Genomic DNA, 12,118 nt, shown 5'->3' with positions numbered 1-12,118 from the left:
TATACTCCCGAAGAACAGCCTAGAATTATCAATCACTTCACAATAATCTTAATCGACTAGCGAAACAAGATATCGTGGAATCACAAACGATGAGAAGAAAGTGTTTGTGACTATTTTTCTATCTTGCCTCGGAGAAATTAATCTCAATCCAATCTTACGATTGTACTCAAATACGATAGAAACAACAAGATCAGATCACGCAACTACAGAGAAAATAGTTGGGACTGGCTTCACAATCCGAATGAAGTCTTCAAGTCGTTAACCTACAGGGTCTCGATAGAAACCTAAGGTTAAAGGAGAATCGACTCTATCTAATACAACTAGTATCACACAGGAGGTGTGGAGATTAGGTTTCTCAGTTGCTAGAGTTCTCCTTTATACAATCTTTCAAATCAGGGTTTGCAATCAATGTTAGCTTAGTAACAAAGCATTCAATATTCATTGTTATATGAAGACCTGATTAGATTCAAGCTAATATATTTCAACCGTTAGATAGAACTTAGCTTGTTACACACAAATGAAATGCACGTTTATTTAAGTTTGTGTAACCGTACCCAAACATGTACATTTAGTTTGTTCAATAGTAGTTAACCAAATGGTTAGCCATATGAGCACTTTCATATCAACCATATTCATCTTAACCATAACTAGTACAAATGACTCAAGATAACTAGTTAGAGAGTTGTTCAATTGCTTAGATCTCATATAAGTATATAAGACACAATCGAAGCAAAAACGATTTGATTCACTCGAATCAATTCATGAACTTTATAACCACGATTTGCAAGTATGGATTCCTTAGTCTATATAAGTTTAAGTTCACGAATAATCGTTTTTAGAAACTAACCCAGAATAAGTTTGTTTTCAGTTCACAAACTCCAGCAAAAATTCACGGGATGTGAACTTCCGATAGTGCGCGTACTGGTACGCGGACTTCAGTTCCGGTTTTCCTGAGAAGCAAAGTACGCATACTTTGGTTCAAGGAATAAGGACTTACACACGTATGAGTTATCACACAATGTTTATATCCTTTCAAGGTTATATTCTAAACTCTCATTTCAATCATTGAAACATTCTTAGACGACGTTTTATAGTTGTTGTTCACAAACTATTTTTCGTCATAGCGATTTTCAAGTAATTGAAACTAACATGACTTTCGTCACTAGTAAATATGAACTTGGCGAAAGCGAAATCTTACCAACACATATTTCGAGAAATAGATAAGCGAGATAAACTCGGCTCGAAATAGCAAATGTGTATAATCATAGTCTATATAGCAATACGACTTTTGTCTCAAGATATGAGATAGAGTAGATAAAATTTTGAGTAATAGATAAGTTTTAGTCTCCACATACCTTTTAGTCGATGAAGTTCCACCAGTTCCTTGAGTAGTTCTTCGTCTTTGTATGATTATATCGCCATGGAGTCTAGAGCTCAACTATACTTTCTATCCTAGTCCAAGACTTAGCTAATAGTAGATTAGAAATCAAGACTTATAGTTTTGATCACCAATATTGACAAACATGCTTGAGATAAAAACGCATGCAAGTTCGACCGAGCAGTGCTCTAACAATCTCCTCCTTTGTCAATTTTAGTGACAAAACTATCAATACATATGGAATACAAAATAAATAAATAAACTATTGTAGCTTCTTTTCCACATGCATGATCTCCTTGGTTCTTCAACATTACTCGAAGTCTTCGTCACTTCCAAGTACTCCAATGATTCCAAAGGTTGTAAGTTTAGCATCATCGTTGTTGAAAATCCGTAGCTATAAAAATGAGAAAACAAGAGTTCTCAATCATTGTTACACAGTGTCATAGTATTATTACACAACATCAAAGTTCAATTGTATCACAACTTCGAAAACAATATTATGGTGATATGTATCACTCCCCCTTAGTCAGTACTCCATCTCACATGGAAACCACTCCCCCTTACATAATGATCCTAAAACCATATGCATTTTTAGTGTGAACTACACATTAATTCTCTCCCTTTTTGTCAATAAAATTGGCAAAGGTATGAAAACTAGTGGGATCCTAATAAAATTTCCATAGAGACATTTCATGACCAAAAGAAAGCACGTATCAACTTTTTAGATGCCATCATATAGCCGAAGCTAAACGCATTCATCTAGAAGTTTATAAAGATACAAAATAACCCCTATAATAATTCCATAGCCGCACTCCCCACAAATATTTGGCAATTAAGCACAAGTTCAATTAAGAAATCTCCCCCATAAAATGTCATTCCCGAAAGAACAACAAGAGCGACCTTACTTTCACAAGAAAAGAAGGATTTCTTTGGACATAACAAATCACATACGAATATGAATTTGAATCCAAAATACTCAATTAAATTAACCACAAGAAAACCCATGATTAATTTAATCGGAAATGCTAAACATAAAATAACTTATGGATCCGCATAGTATATACATAAAAATGGATCAGGGAAGATCAATACTGCGGAATAGACAAGGATTCATTTTATTTTCCATCACTAATTGCACAATGACATACAATAGACATAATCCTCGTAAACAAAAGTTCATCCTATCTTTCATCAATATTTGCATAATGACATACAATAGGCTTAACTTTTGTAATGTCAAAAGTTCATTCATTCTTTTATCAATACTTGCATATCGACATGTGAAAGACTTAACTTTTGACGAAGTATGGGACAATCATAGTTCATGGACGCAAACATACATATCCCATAACCAATTTCAATATATAAAACCATAAAGATTAATACTGCAAAAATCATCTTCTAAACAACTTTAGAATTTAAACAAATAAACCTAAAAACAATGAAGATGAAAACGTTAGACATAGCTATGTGTAATCACAATAATGGCTATTCCAAACTCTAGTTATTCTTCCTAAAGACACAAGAATAAAATTCTCATCAGAAGATTTACTAGATATAATAGAGTTTTCTCAGAGCATCTACCGAGAATTCCTTCTCATTATTGAAAAACTCATTCATTATGGGATCGTTCAATTCCTCTAAATCTTCAGAAATATCGATCAAATCACTAAGTTCTCTGTTCATCTCACACAAGGTGCTCTTTGTTAGAGACAAAATTTGTTCATAGTGAGTTATCTTTTCTAAAGACGAAACAATTTGATATTTTAAATCATTTCTTTTTTTGATGAAATCTTTCACCATACCTCTGAAGTTATTATCGAAATGACAAACAGACAAGAGGCTGTGATAAGCATGTAAATGCTACATTTTATAGCCATATTTATATTAGCTAAGATACAATATTTTAGTTGCTAATACTATTTTAGTGCTTTTGTAGAAAGTACAAGTGAATTCGATCATCCAGCGAATAAACAGCAAAATGTGAGACTTAATGGTGTTTGCGACGAAAATTGCAAAATGGTTGGCATGGTATTTCCATATATCAGCAACCACAATGATGAAATGTGGTTGGCCTGGTATTTCCATATATCAGCAATCACAATGATGAAACGTGGTTGACCTGGTATTTCCATGTATCAGCAACCACAATGATGAAATGGGGGTGGCCTGGTATTTCCATGTATCAGCAACTACAATGATCAAATATGTTGGCCTGGTATTTCTATATATCAGCAGCACTTATTATGCTGGCCTGGTATTTCTATATATCAGCAGCACTTATTATACTGGCCTGGTATCTCTATATATCAGCAACACTTATTATGTTGGCCTGGTATCTCTATATATATCAGAAGCATATAATTATTTCATTGCCGATGTCACAATAGGCAGACAAGTTTTAATTTTCTCTTCAATTAATGCATGGTGAAGCGAGTCGACGTCAGCATACTAGTGCCACCTAAGATTGGTCAAGAATGACTTTATTATTGTTAGCATAAGAATGGAAGAATATCACCTCCATAACCACGTGCAAATGAAGTGAAAATGAAGAAAAGGGATAGATTAACATATCTTGTCCTTACATAAGTTCTCTTGCTATATATATATAAAGAATCTGAAGGAATGTTTGAGACCAAATGACGTCATTTGTGCAAATACAATTAAGGTGGGCCCAGCACATGCAAGAAAATATCATGCTTTTTAAATGAAATTAATACATTTCCTTGGTGGTTTCATATATTATGGAAAGTGGAGATTCGCTGATACTTTACAATGTTTCGTCATATTATGACACGCGGCACAATATTATTGGGCGGATTGTATTTCATGACATGTGGCAGACTTCTATTGGGAGGTGATGTGGCGACGACGTGAATTCATCTGTGGGCTATATTTATGTGTTGTTTCAAAATGAAAAGGAGGGCGGATGCAGAGCCGTAGAGGAGAAACAAGGGTTTGAAGTTCCGCTTCATTTTCTGTTTCGATTAGCTAGAGATTTTATTTAATTTCTTTATGGCTTTTAAGAAAGTCATGGCTAACTAGATCCATGTTAAGGTGAAAGGATGAATTTGTAGGTCGATTTATTTGTGTTCATGAATAAGGGTTTTATACAAATTGAATTTAATGCTAATGTTTTGTCTCTCTATCAATGTTTTACCTTCTAGCTATATTTTTCATGTTCTATGCCATGTATAGTCCATAGTTGAATTAGTAGAAGAACTCACTGAACCTTAGCAATAATTGAATTATGAATTTCATTTGACTATTTATGCCATGTATATCTAGTGCTTAAGAATTCTACTTTAAGGTGAGAACAAACAAATTTTTTTGATAAATCTTGTAGACAATCGTTAAATGAAATATCTTTTTTGTCAATACTCTTTGTGATTGAATATAATAATTTACCTACAAAGGATTCCCAGAAACTTAACACCTTTAAATATTTGGTTACATTTTATTATTTTCCTTTAAGTCCACGAATATCTAAAATATTGATTTTGGTTAGTTGATTATTGATATTAGTTAGTAGCAGTATTTCACACTCCTCGTGGGAACGACCTGTACTTTCTATTGTCTACTAGTTAGACACCGTGCACTTGCATTATTTTATTGTAGGTTTCCCAGCCTACCAAGTTTTTGGCATCGCTGCCGGGGAGTGGTTGCAAAATACTCTCTAGTTGATATCATTATATATAGTTTATTTTTAGTTTTTGTACATAATTTATTTTTCTTGTTCTTTTAGATTTTCCTTAGTTTCTTTTTACGTAGTTTGTTTGATTTTTTTTTAGGTACCTTAGTGATTGAAGTGCTGCAATTGAAACCAGTTTTGGGCGAAAAGAAAGGATGCACTCGCAAAGATTTTGCAAGAGATACTTGGAAGATCCATTAGAGGTTTACTTAGCTCATTTTGAGTATGATTTTGATGATGATAGTGTTATTTGTGAAGTCAATGCTTTGTTAGACTCCACACCGCTGCTAGACGCTAATAAATGGAAGCCCAAACTAGAACCTCTAGTTTTTTCTGATTCTCGACTAGTTCCATCAGTCGAGAATGCTCCTACCTTGACCCATAAGCCATTAAGTTCTGGATTTTTTCGTCTTGGTGATATTCATAATGAAACCGTTTTAGATGATAATGGGTCTAACAGTCGTGATATTATTGCTCCATTGAGGCCTTGTTCAATAAATTAATTTGAAAAAAATATCAGTCGTGGAAGTTATTTCCGCTGACTTAGAACGAGATTTAGGGAGTACAATAACTGTTCAATTCTTTAGACAATATTTAGTAATCATCTGCGAACCTGATTTACTTCATACTCAAGGTTCGAATTATGATTTAAATAAGATTGAATTCAGTTTTATCTCTCTGGGTACTAATCTTTCTTACTGTAGGTTCATGTTTTCAACTAGTCAGATTAGTTGGGTTGATCCCCAACTCTTTATGCTTTATATATATAATTCGCAGCTTACCTTGGGGTACCGACCCACATTGTTTGAGAACGTGCTACTGGCAAGTTGGGAAACAAACACATTTCGCTTCATGAGAGTCAACCCATCAGATTTGTTCCCTGCACTCTATCTTTTATTTTTAGTTCTTTAGTTTTTGCATATGTATTTTAGAATTTCCCACCTTAATTTCTACGTTGGATGACTCAATTACATTGAGGACAATGTAATGTTTAAGTGTGGGGGAGTGGCTCTTTTGTTAGGATTTTTCTTTAAAAAAAAATAATAATAAAAACAAAATAAAATCTATTGCATAATATCTTTGTTTTGCTCGAGGACTAGCAAAATATAAGTGTGGGGGTGTTGATAAGCATGTAAATGCTACATTTTATACCCATATTTATATTAGCTAAGATACAGTATTTTAGTTGCTAATACTATTTTAGTGCTTTTGTAGAAAGTACAAGTGAATTCGATCATCCAACGAATAAACAACAAAATGTGAGACTTAATGGTGTTTGCGACGACAATTGCAAAATGTGGGTGGCCTAGTATTTCCATATATCAGCAACCACAATGATGAAATGTGGTTGGCCTGGTATTTCCATATCTCAGCAATCACAATGATTAAACGTGGTTGACCTGGTATTTCCATGTATCAACAACCACAATGATGAAATGGGGTTGGCCTGGTATTTCCATGTATCAACAACCACAATGATCAAATATGTTGGCCTGGTAATTCTATATCTCAGCAACACTTATTATGCTGGCCTGATATTTCTATATATCAACAACACTTATTATGCTGGCCTGATATCTCTATATATGAGCAACACTTATTATGTTGGCCTGGTATCTCCATATATATCAGCAGCATATAATTATTTCACAACCGATGTCTCAATGGGAAGACAAGTTTTAATTTGCTCTTCAATTAATGCATGGTGAAGCGAGTCGACGTCAGCACACTAATGCCACCTAAGATTGGTCAAGAGTGACTTTATTATTGTTAGCATAAGAATGGAAGAATATCACTTCCATGACCACGTGCAAATGAAGTGCAAATGAAGAAAAGGGAAAGATTAAAATATCTTGCCCTTACATAAGTTCTCTTGCTATATATATATATATAAAGAATTTGAAGGAATGTTTGAGACCAAATGACGTCATTTGTGCAAATACAATTAAGGTGGGTCCAACACATGCAAGAAAATATCATGCTTTTTAAATGAAATTAATTCATTTCCTTGGTGGTTTCATATATTATGGAAAGTGGAGATTCGGTGATACTTTACAATGTTTCGTCATATTATGACACGCGGAACAATATTATTGGGAGGATTGTATTTCATGACATGTGGCAGACTTCTATTAGGAGGTGATGTAGCGACGACGTAAATTCATCTGTGGGCTATATTTATGTGTTGTTTCAAAATGAAAAGGAGGGCGGATGCATTGTCGTAGAGGAGAAACAAGGGTTTGAAGTTCCGCTTCATTTTCTGTTTCGATTAGCTAGCGATTTTATTTAATTTCTTTATGGCTTTTAAGAAAGTCGTGGCTAACTAGATCCATGTTAAGGTGAAAGGATGAATTTGTAGGTCGATTTATTTGTGTTCATGAATAAGGGTTTTATACCAATTGAATTTAATGCTAATGTTTTGTCTCTCTATCAATGTTTTACCTTCTAGCTATATTTTTCATGTGTCTATGTCGTGTATAGTTGGATTAGTAGAAGAACTCATTGAACCTTAGCAATAATTTAATTATGAATTTCATTTGAGTATTTATGCTATATCCAGTGCTTAAGAATTCTACTTTAAGGTGAGAACAAACAATCTTTTTTGATAAATCTTGTCGACAATAGTTAAATGAAATATCTTTTGTGTCAATACTCTTTGTGATTGAATACAGTAATTTACCTACAAAGGATTCCCGGAAACTTAACACCTATAAATCTTTGGTTACGTTTTATTATTTTCCTTTAAGTCCACAAATCTCTAAAATATTGATTTTGGTTAGTTGATTATTGATATTAGTTAGTAGCAGTATTTCACACTCCTCGTGGGAACAACCTATACTTGCCATTGTCTACTAGTTAGACACTGTGCACTTGCAGTATTTTATTGTAGGTTTCCCAGCCTACCAGGCAGTTAGAGGAAGAACCTTCTCCATTATTTGTAGCTTTCACATTCTTCATCCTTGAAGAAGAGATTCCTTCACACAGATACACATTAACTTCTTCAACTGCATCCCTCTTTGTGGTGCCTCTAGTTACGGGAGCCATGAAACTGTATCTTTCAGGGAGAAGAAGAGCTACAAAAGAATATAAATATACTTATGGATAGTCAAACCCTTGAAGAAAGTTGAACAAGTCTCCCGTGGTTTATACTCCATTTTCTAAAAATATTAGGAGAATGTCTTCTTAACAAGAATAAGAAAAACAAATAAATACACAACTTGACCCACCTTGATGCAAACCTCACTTTCTCAAGTTAAAAATGAGGATGCGGACGTCACTGGTATTAGATAGTGACGCAGTGAGCCAAACACTCCCCTCTTTTACCACATAGTGGTTTATCAAGGTTTTTTGTATAAACAGATTTCTTACCTCGTCCGAAAGTACAGTTTTTAGAAAAACCACGTTGATCATCTAAATCTAGATTCATCATTCTCATGTTCTCTTGAAGTTTGGCAATTCTTTTGTTGTTCCTTTTGAATCTCCAACACGTGCTTTGAACATGATTCGCATTTCCACAAAACAAACAAATCAACAAGGATTTTTTTTTCTGTTGACTTGCATTCTTTTTATCACAACATTCAACATTCATTCTTCCATGATCAGTTGGAATAACAAAGTTGTTTATGCTTGCAGTTTTGCTTTTAAATCCTATACCATTTGTGTTTCCAAAGGATTCTGACCGAATAACATTGCTGAAATTTTGTCAGAACTTCCAGATAATCTCTGCAGATCATCCTTAAGAGTATTAATCTCTTTTTCCTTTAGGGAAATGGTTCTGGTGAGTTCATCATTAAGACAATCTATCTCAAGATTTTTCAACTGGATTGATGATTCAAGTTTCTTCAATGAAGCTTTTAATTGAAGATTTTCTTGAAGAACCTCTCTATTCAAGAATTCAAAAATCTCTGTGTCAAACTCAAGTTCTGAATCAAAATTTGAGTAGGTGGATGTTTCTGCTACAAGAGATGAGGATTCATTACATCCATCAGACGTATCCAAGATGTTGATACCCAAGAAAGATTTTTCTTGTATTGAATCATCTGAAGCAAAAACTGACAGAAGACATTTATCACATCTATTGCTTCTTTTTAAAAATTCTTTGATCTTTTCTGTTATCAGTGATTTATCAAAACCAGCATGATTGGAACAACATTCATCAGTCCAAGAAACAACATTGAATGCAGATGTTCTAACATAATTTTGATCAAGAATTTTTAACTTTCCAACAAGAGCATTTCTGGAAAGAGTATCAAGGTTATTTCCCTCAACGATGGCATGCTTCTTAGAATCGTATCTAGATGGCAGCGATCTGAAAATTTTCATCACAATGTCCTTTTCAGGAATAGTCTTACCCAATGCAAAAGATGCATTAACAATTTCAAACACTTTGTGATTAAACTCATCAAATGTTTCTTCATCTGCAAAATGAAGGTTTTCCCACTCAGAATTTAGGTTTTGAAGCCTAGCTTCTTTATCACTAGTATTCCTTTCAAATAATATTTCTAAGATATCCCAGGCTTCTTTAGAATTTGTGCATGTAGATACATGGTGCTGAAGATCTGGGGTAGTGGCATGTATGATAGAATCTAAGTCGTCAGATTTTTTCTTTGAAACAAGGATTTCTTCCGGACTATATCTACTAATATCCATAGGTATAGATACACCGCCTTCTGTATTAACCGGGGGATCATAGCCATTAACAACACGTACCCATGTTTGAAAATCACGATCTTGAAGAAAAGCACGCATATCAATTTTCCACCATAAGTAGTTTGAGCCATAGAAGACTGGTGGTACGTTTATGGAGATAGAATTCATGTCCATAGAGTCAGATCGCTACAAACACAAACTTATAAGGTCTTTAAACGTGTTTTCCTGCTCTGACACCAATTGAAAAGGCGGGGGTCTAACAACCACACCCAATATTTCGCTTAGCAATATGTATGGACAAAATCCAATATACTTTTAAGAGAATCAACTAGACAGTCAGACTCAATCTTTATAAAATTATATCAAAGAGTTATATATCACTTTCTCGATTCAATACTTACTCAAGCAAATAGAAATCTGCGAGTCTAATTGAATACAAGAGAAATCACTTGAACGGCACCAAAGACCAATGTTCAAGGATCAATCAATTTCAATCAACAACCAAAGGTTGGATTTCCCAATTGATCGATTCAATGCACAACCTATGATATTTCAATTATATAACAAAATATAATGCGAAAAAGAAATAACACAGACATCAGAAGTTTTGTTAACGAGGAAACCGCAAATGCAGAAAAACCCCGGGATCTATTCCAGAATGAACACACTTGTACTAAGCCACTACAGACACTAGCCTACTACAAACTAACTGCGTTCTGGAATGTAGTTGAACCCCAATCAATCTCACACTGATCCAAGGTACAGTTGCGCTCCTTACGTCTCTGATCCCAGCAAGATACTACGCACTCGATTCCCTTAGCTGATCTCACCCACAAATAAGAGTTGCTACGACCCGAAGTCGAAGACTTTAATAAACAAATCTGTATCACACATAAAAGTATACAGTAATAGATAAATCTGTCTCCCACAGAAATACCTACGAGTTTTTGTTCTGTCTTTTGATAAATCAAGGTGAACAGGAACCAATTGATAACCCAGACTTATATTCCCGAAGAACAGCCTAGAATTATCAATCACCTCACAATAATATTAATCGACTTGCGAAACAAGATATTGTGGAATCACAAACGATGAGACGAAGGTATTTGTGACTACTTTTCTATCTTTCCTATCGGATAAATTAATCTCAAGCCAATCTTACGATTGTACTCAAATACGATATAAACAACAAAATCAGATCACGCAACTACAGAGAAAATAGTTGGGTCTGGCTTCACAATCCCAATTAAGTCTTCAAGTCGTTAACCTACAGGGTCTCGATAGAAACCTAAGGTTAAAGGAGAATCGACTCTAGCTAATACAACTAGTATCACACAGGAGGTGTGGGGATTAGGTTTCTCAATTGCTAGAGTTTTCCTTTATATAGTCTTCCAAATCTGGGTTTGCAATCAATGTTAGCTTAGTAACAAAGCATTCAGTATTCACTGTTAGATGAAAACCTGATTAGATTCAAGCTAATATCTTTTAACCGAAGATCGAACTTAGCTTGTTACACACAAATGAAATGCACGTTTATTTAGGTTTGTGTAACCGCACCCAAACATGTACATTTAGTTGGTTCAACAGTAGTTAACCAAATAGTTATCCATATGAGCACTTTCGTAGCAACCACATTCATCTTAACCATAACTAGTTCAAATGACTCAAGACAACTAGTTAGAGAGTTGTTCAATTGCTTAGATCTCATAGAAGTATAGAAGACACAATCGAAGCAAAAACGATTTGATCCACTCTAATCAATTCATGAACTTAATAGCCACGGTTTGTAAGTATGAATTCCTTAGTTTATATAAGTTTAAGTTCATGAATAATCGTTTTTAAAAGCTAACCCACTTAAGTACGCATACTGGTACGCAGACTTAAGTACCCGGAATAAGTTTGTTTTCAGTTCACAAACTCAAGCAGAAATTCACGGGATGTGAATTCCGACAGTGCGCGTACCGGTACGTGGACTTCAGTTCCGGTTTTCCTGAGGAGCAAAGTACACATACTTTGGTTAAAGGGATAAGGAATTACACACGTATGAGTTATCACACAATGTTTATATCCTTTCAAGGTTATATTCTAAACTCTCATTTCAATCATTGAAACATTCTTAGATGACGTTATATAGTTGTTGTTCACAAGCTATATTTCGTCAAAGCCATTTTCAAGTAATTGAAACTACTATGACTTTTGTCACTAGTAAAGATGAACTTGGCCAAAGAGAAAGCTTACCAACACATATTTCGAGAAATAGATAAGCAAGATAAACTCGGCTCGAAATAGCAAATGTGTATAATCATAGTCTATATAGCAATACGACTTTTTTCTCAAGATATGAGATATAGTAGATAGACTTTTGAGTGATAGATAGGTTCAAGTCTCCACATACCTTT

The sequence above is a fragment of the Papaver somniferum genome, chromosome 11 (genome assembly GCF_003573695.1).
Source record: "Papaver somniferum cultivar HN1 chromosome 11, ASM357369v1, whole genome shotgun sequence".
In the NCBI taxonomy this organism is placed as follows: domain Eukaryota; kingdom Viridiplantae; phylum Streptophyta; class Magnoliopsida; order Ranunculales; family Papaveraceae; genus Papaver; species Papaver somniferum.
This window is presented reverse-complemented; position numbering follows the sequence as displayed.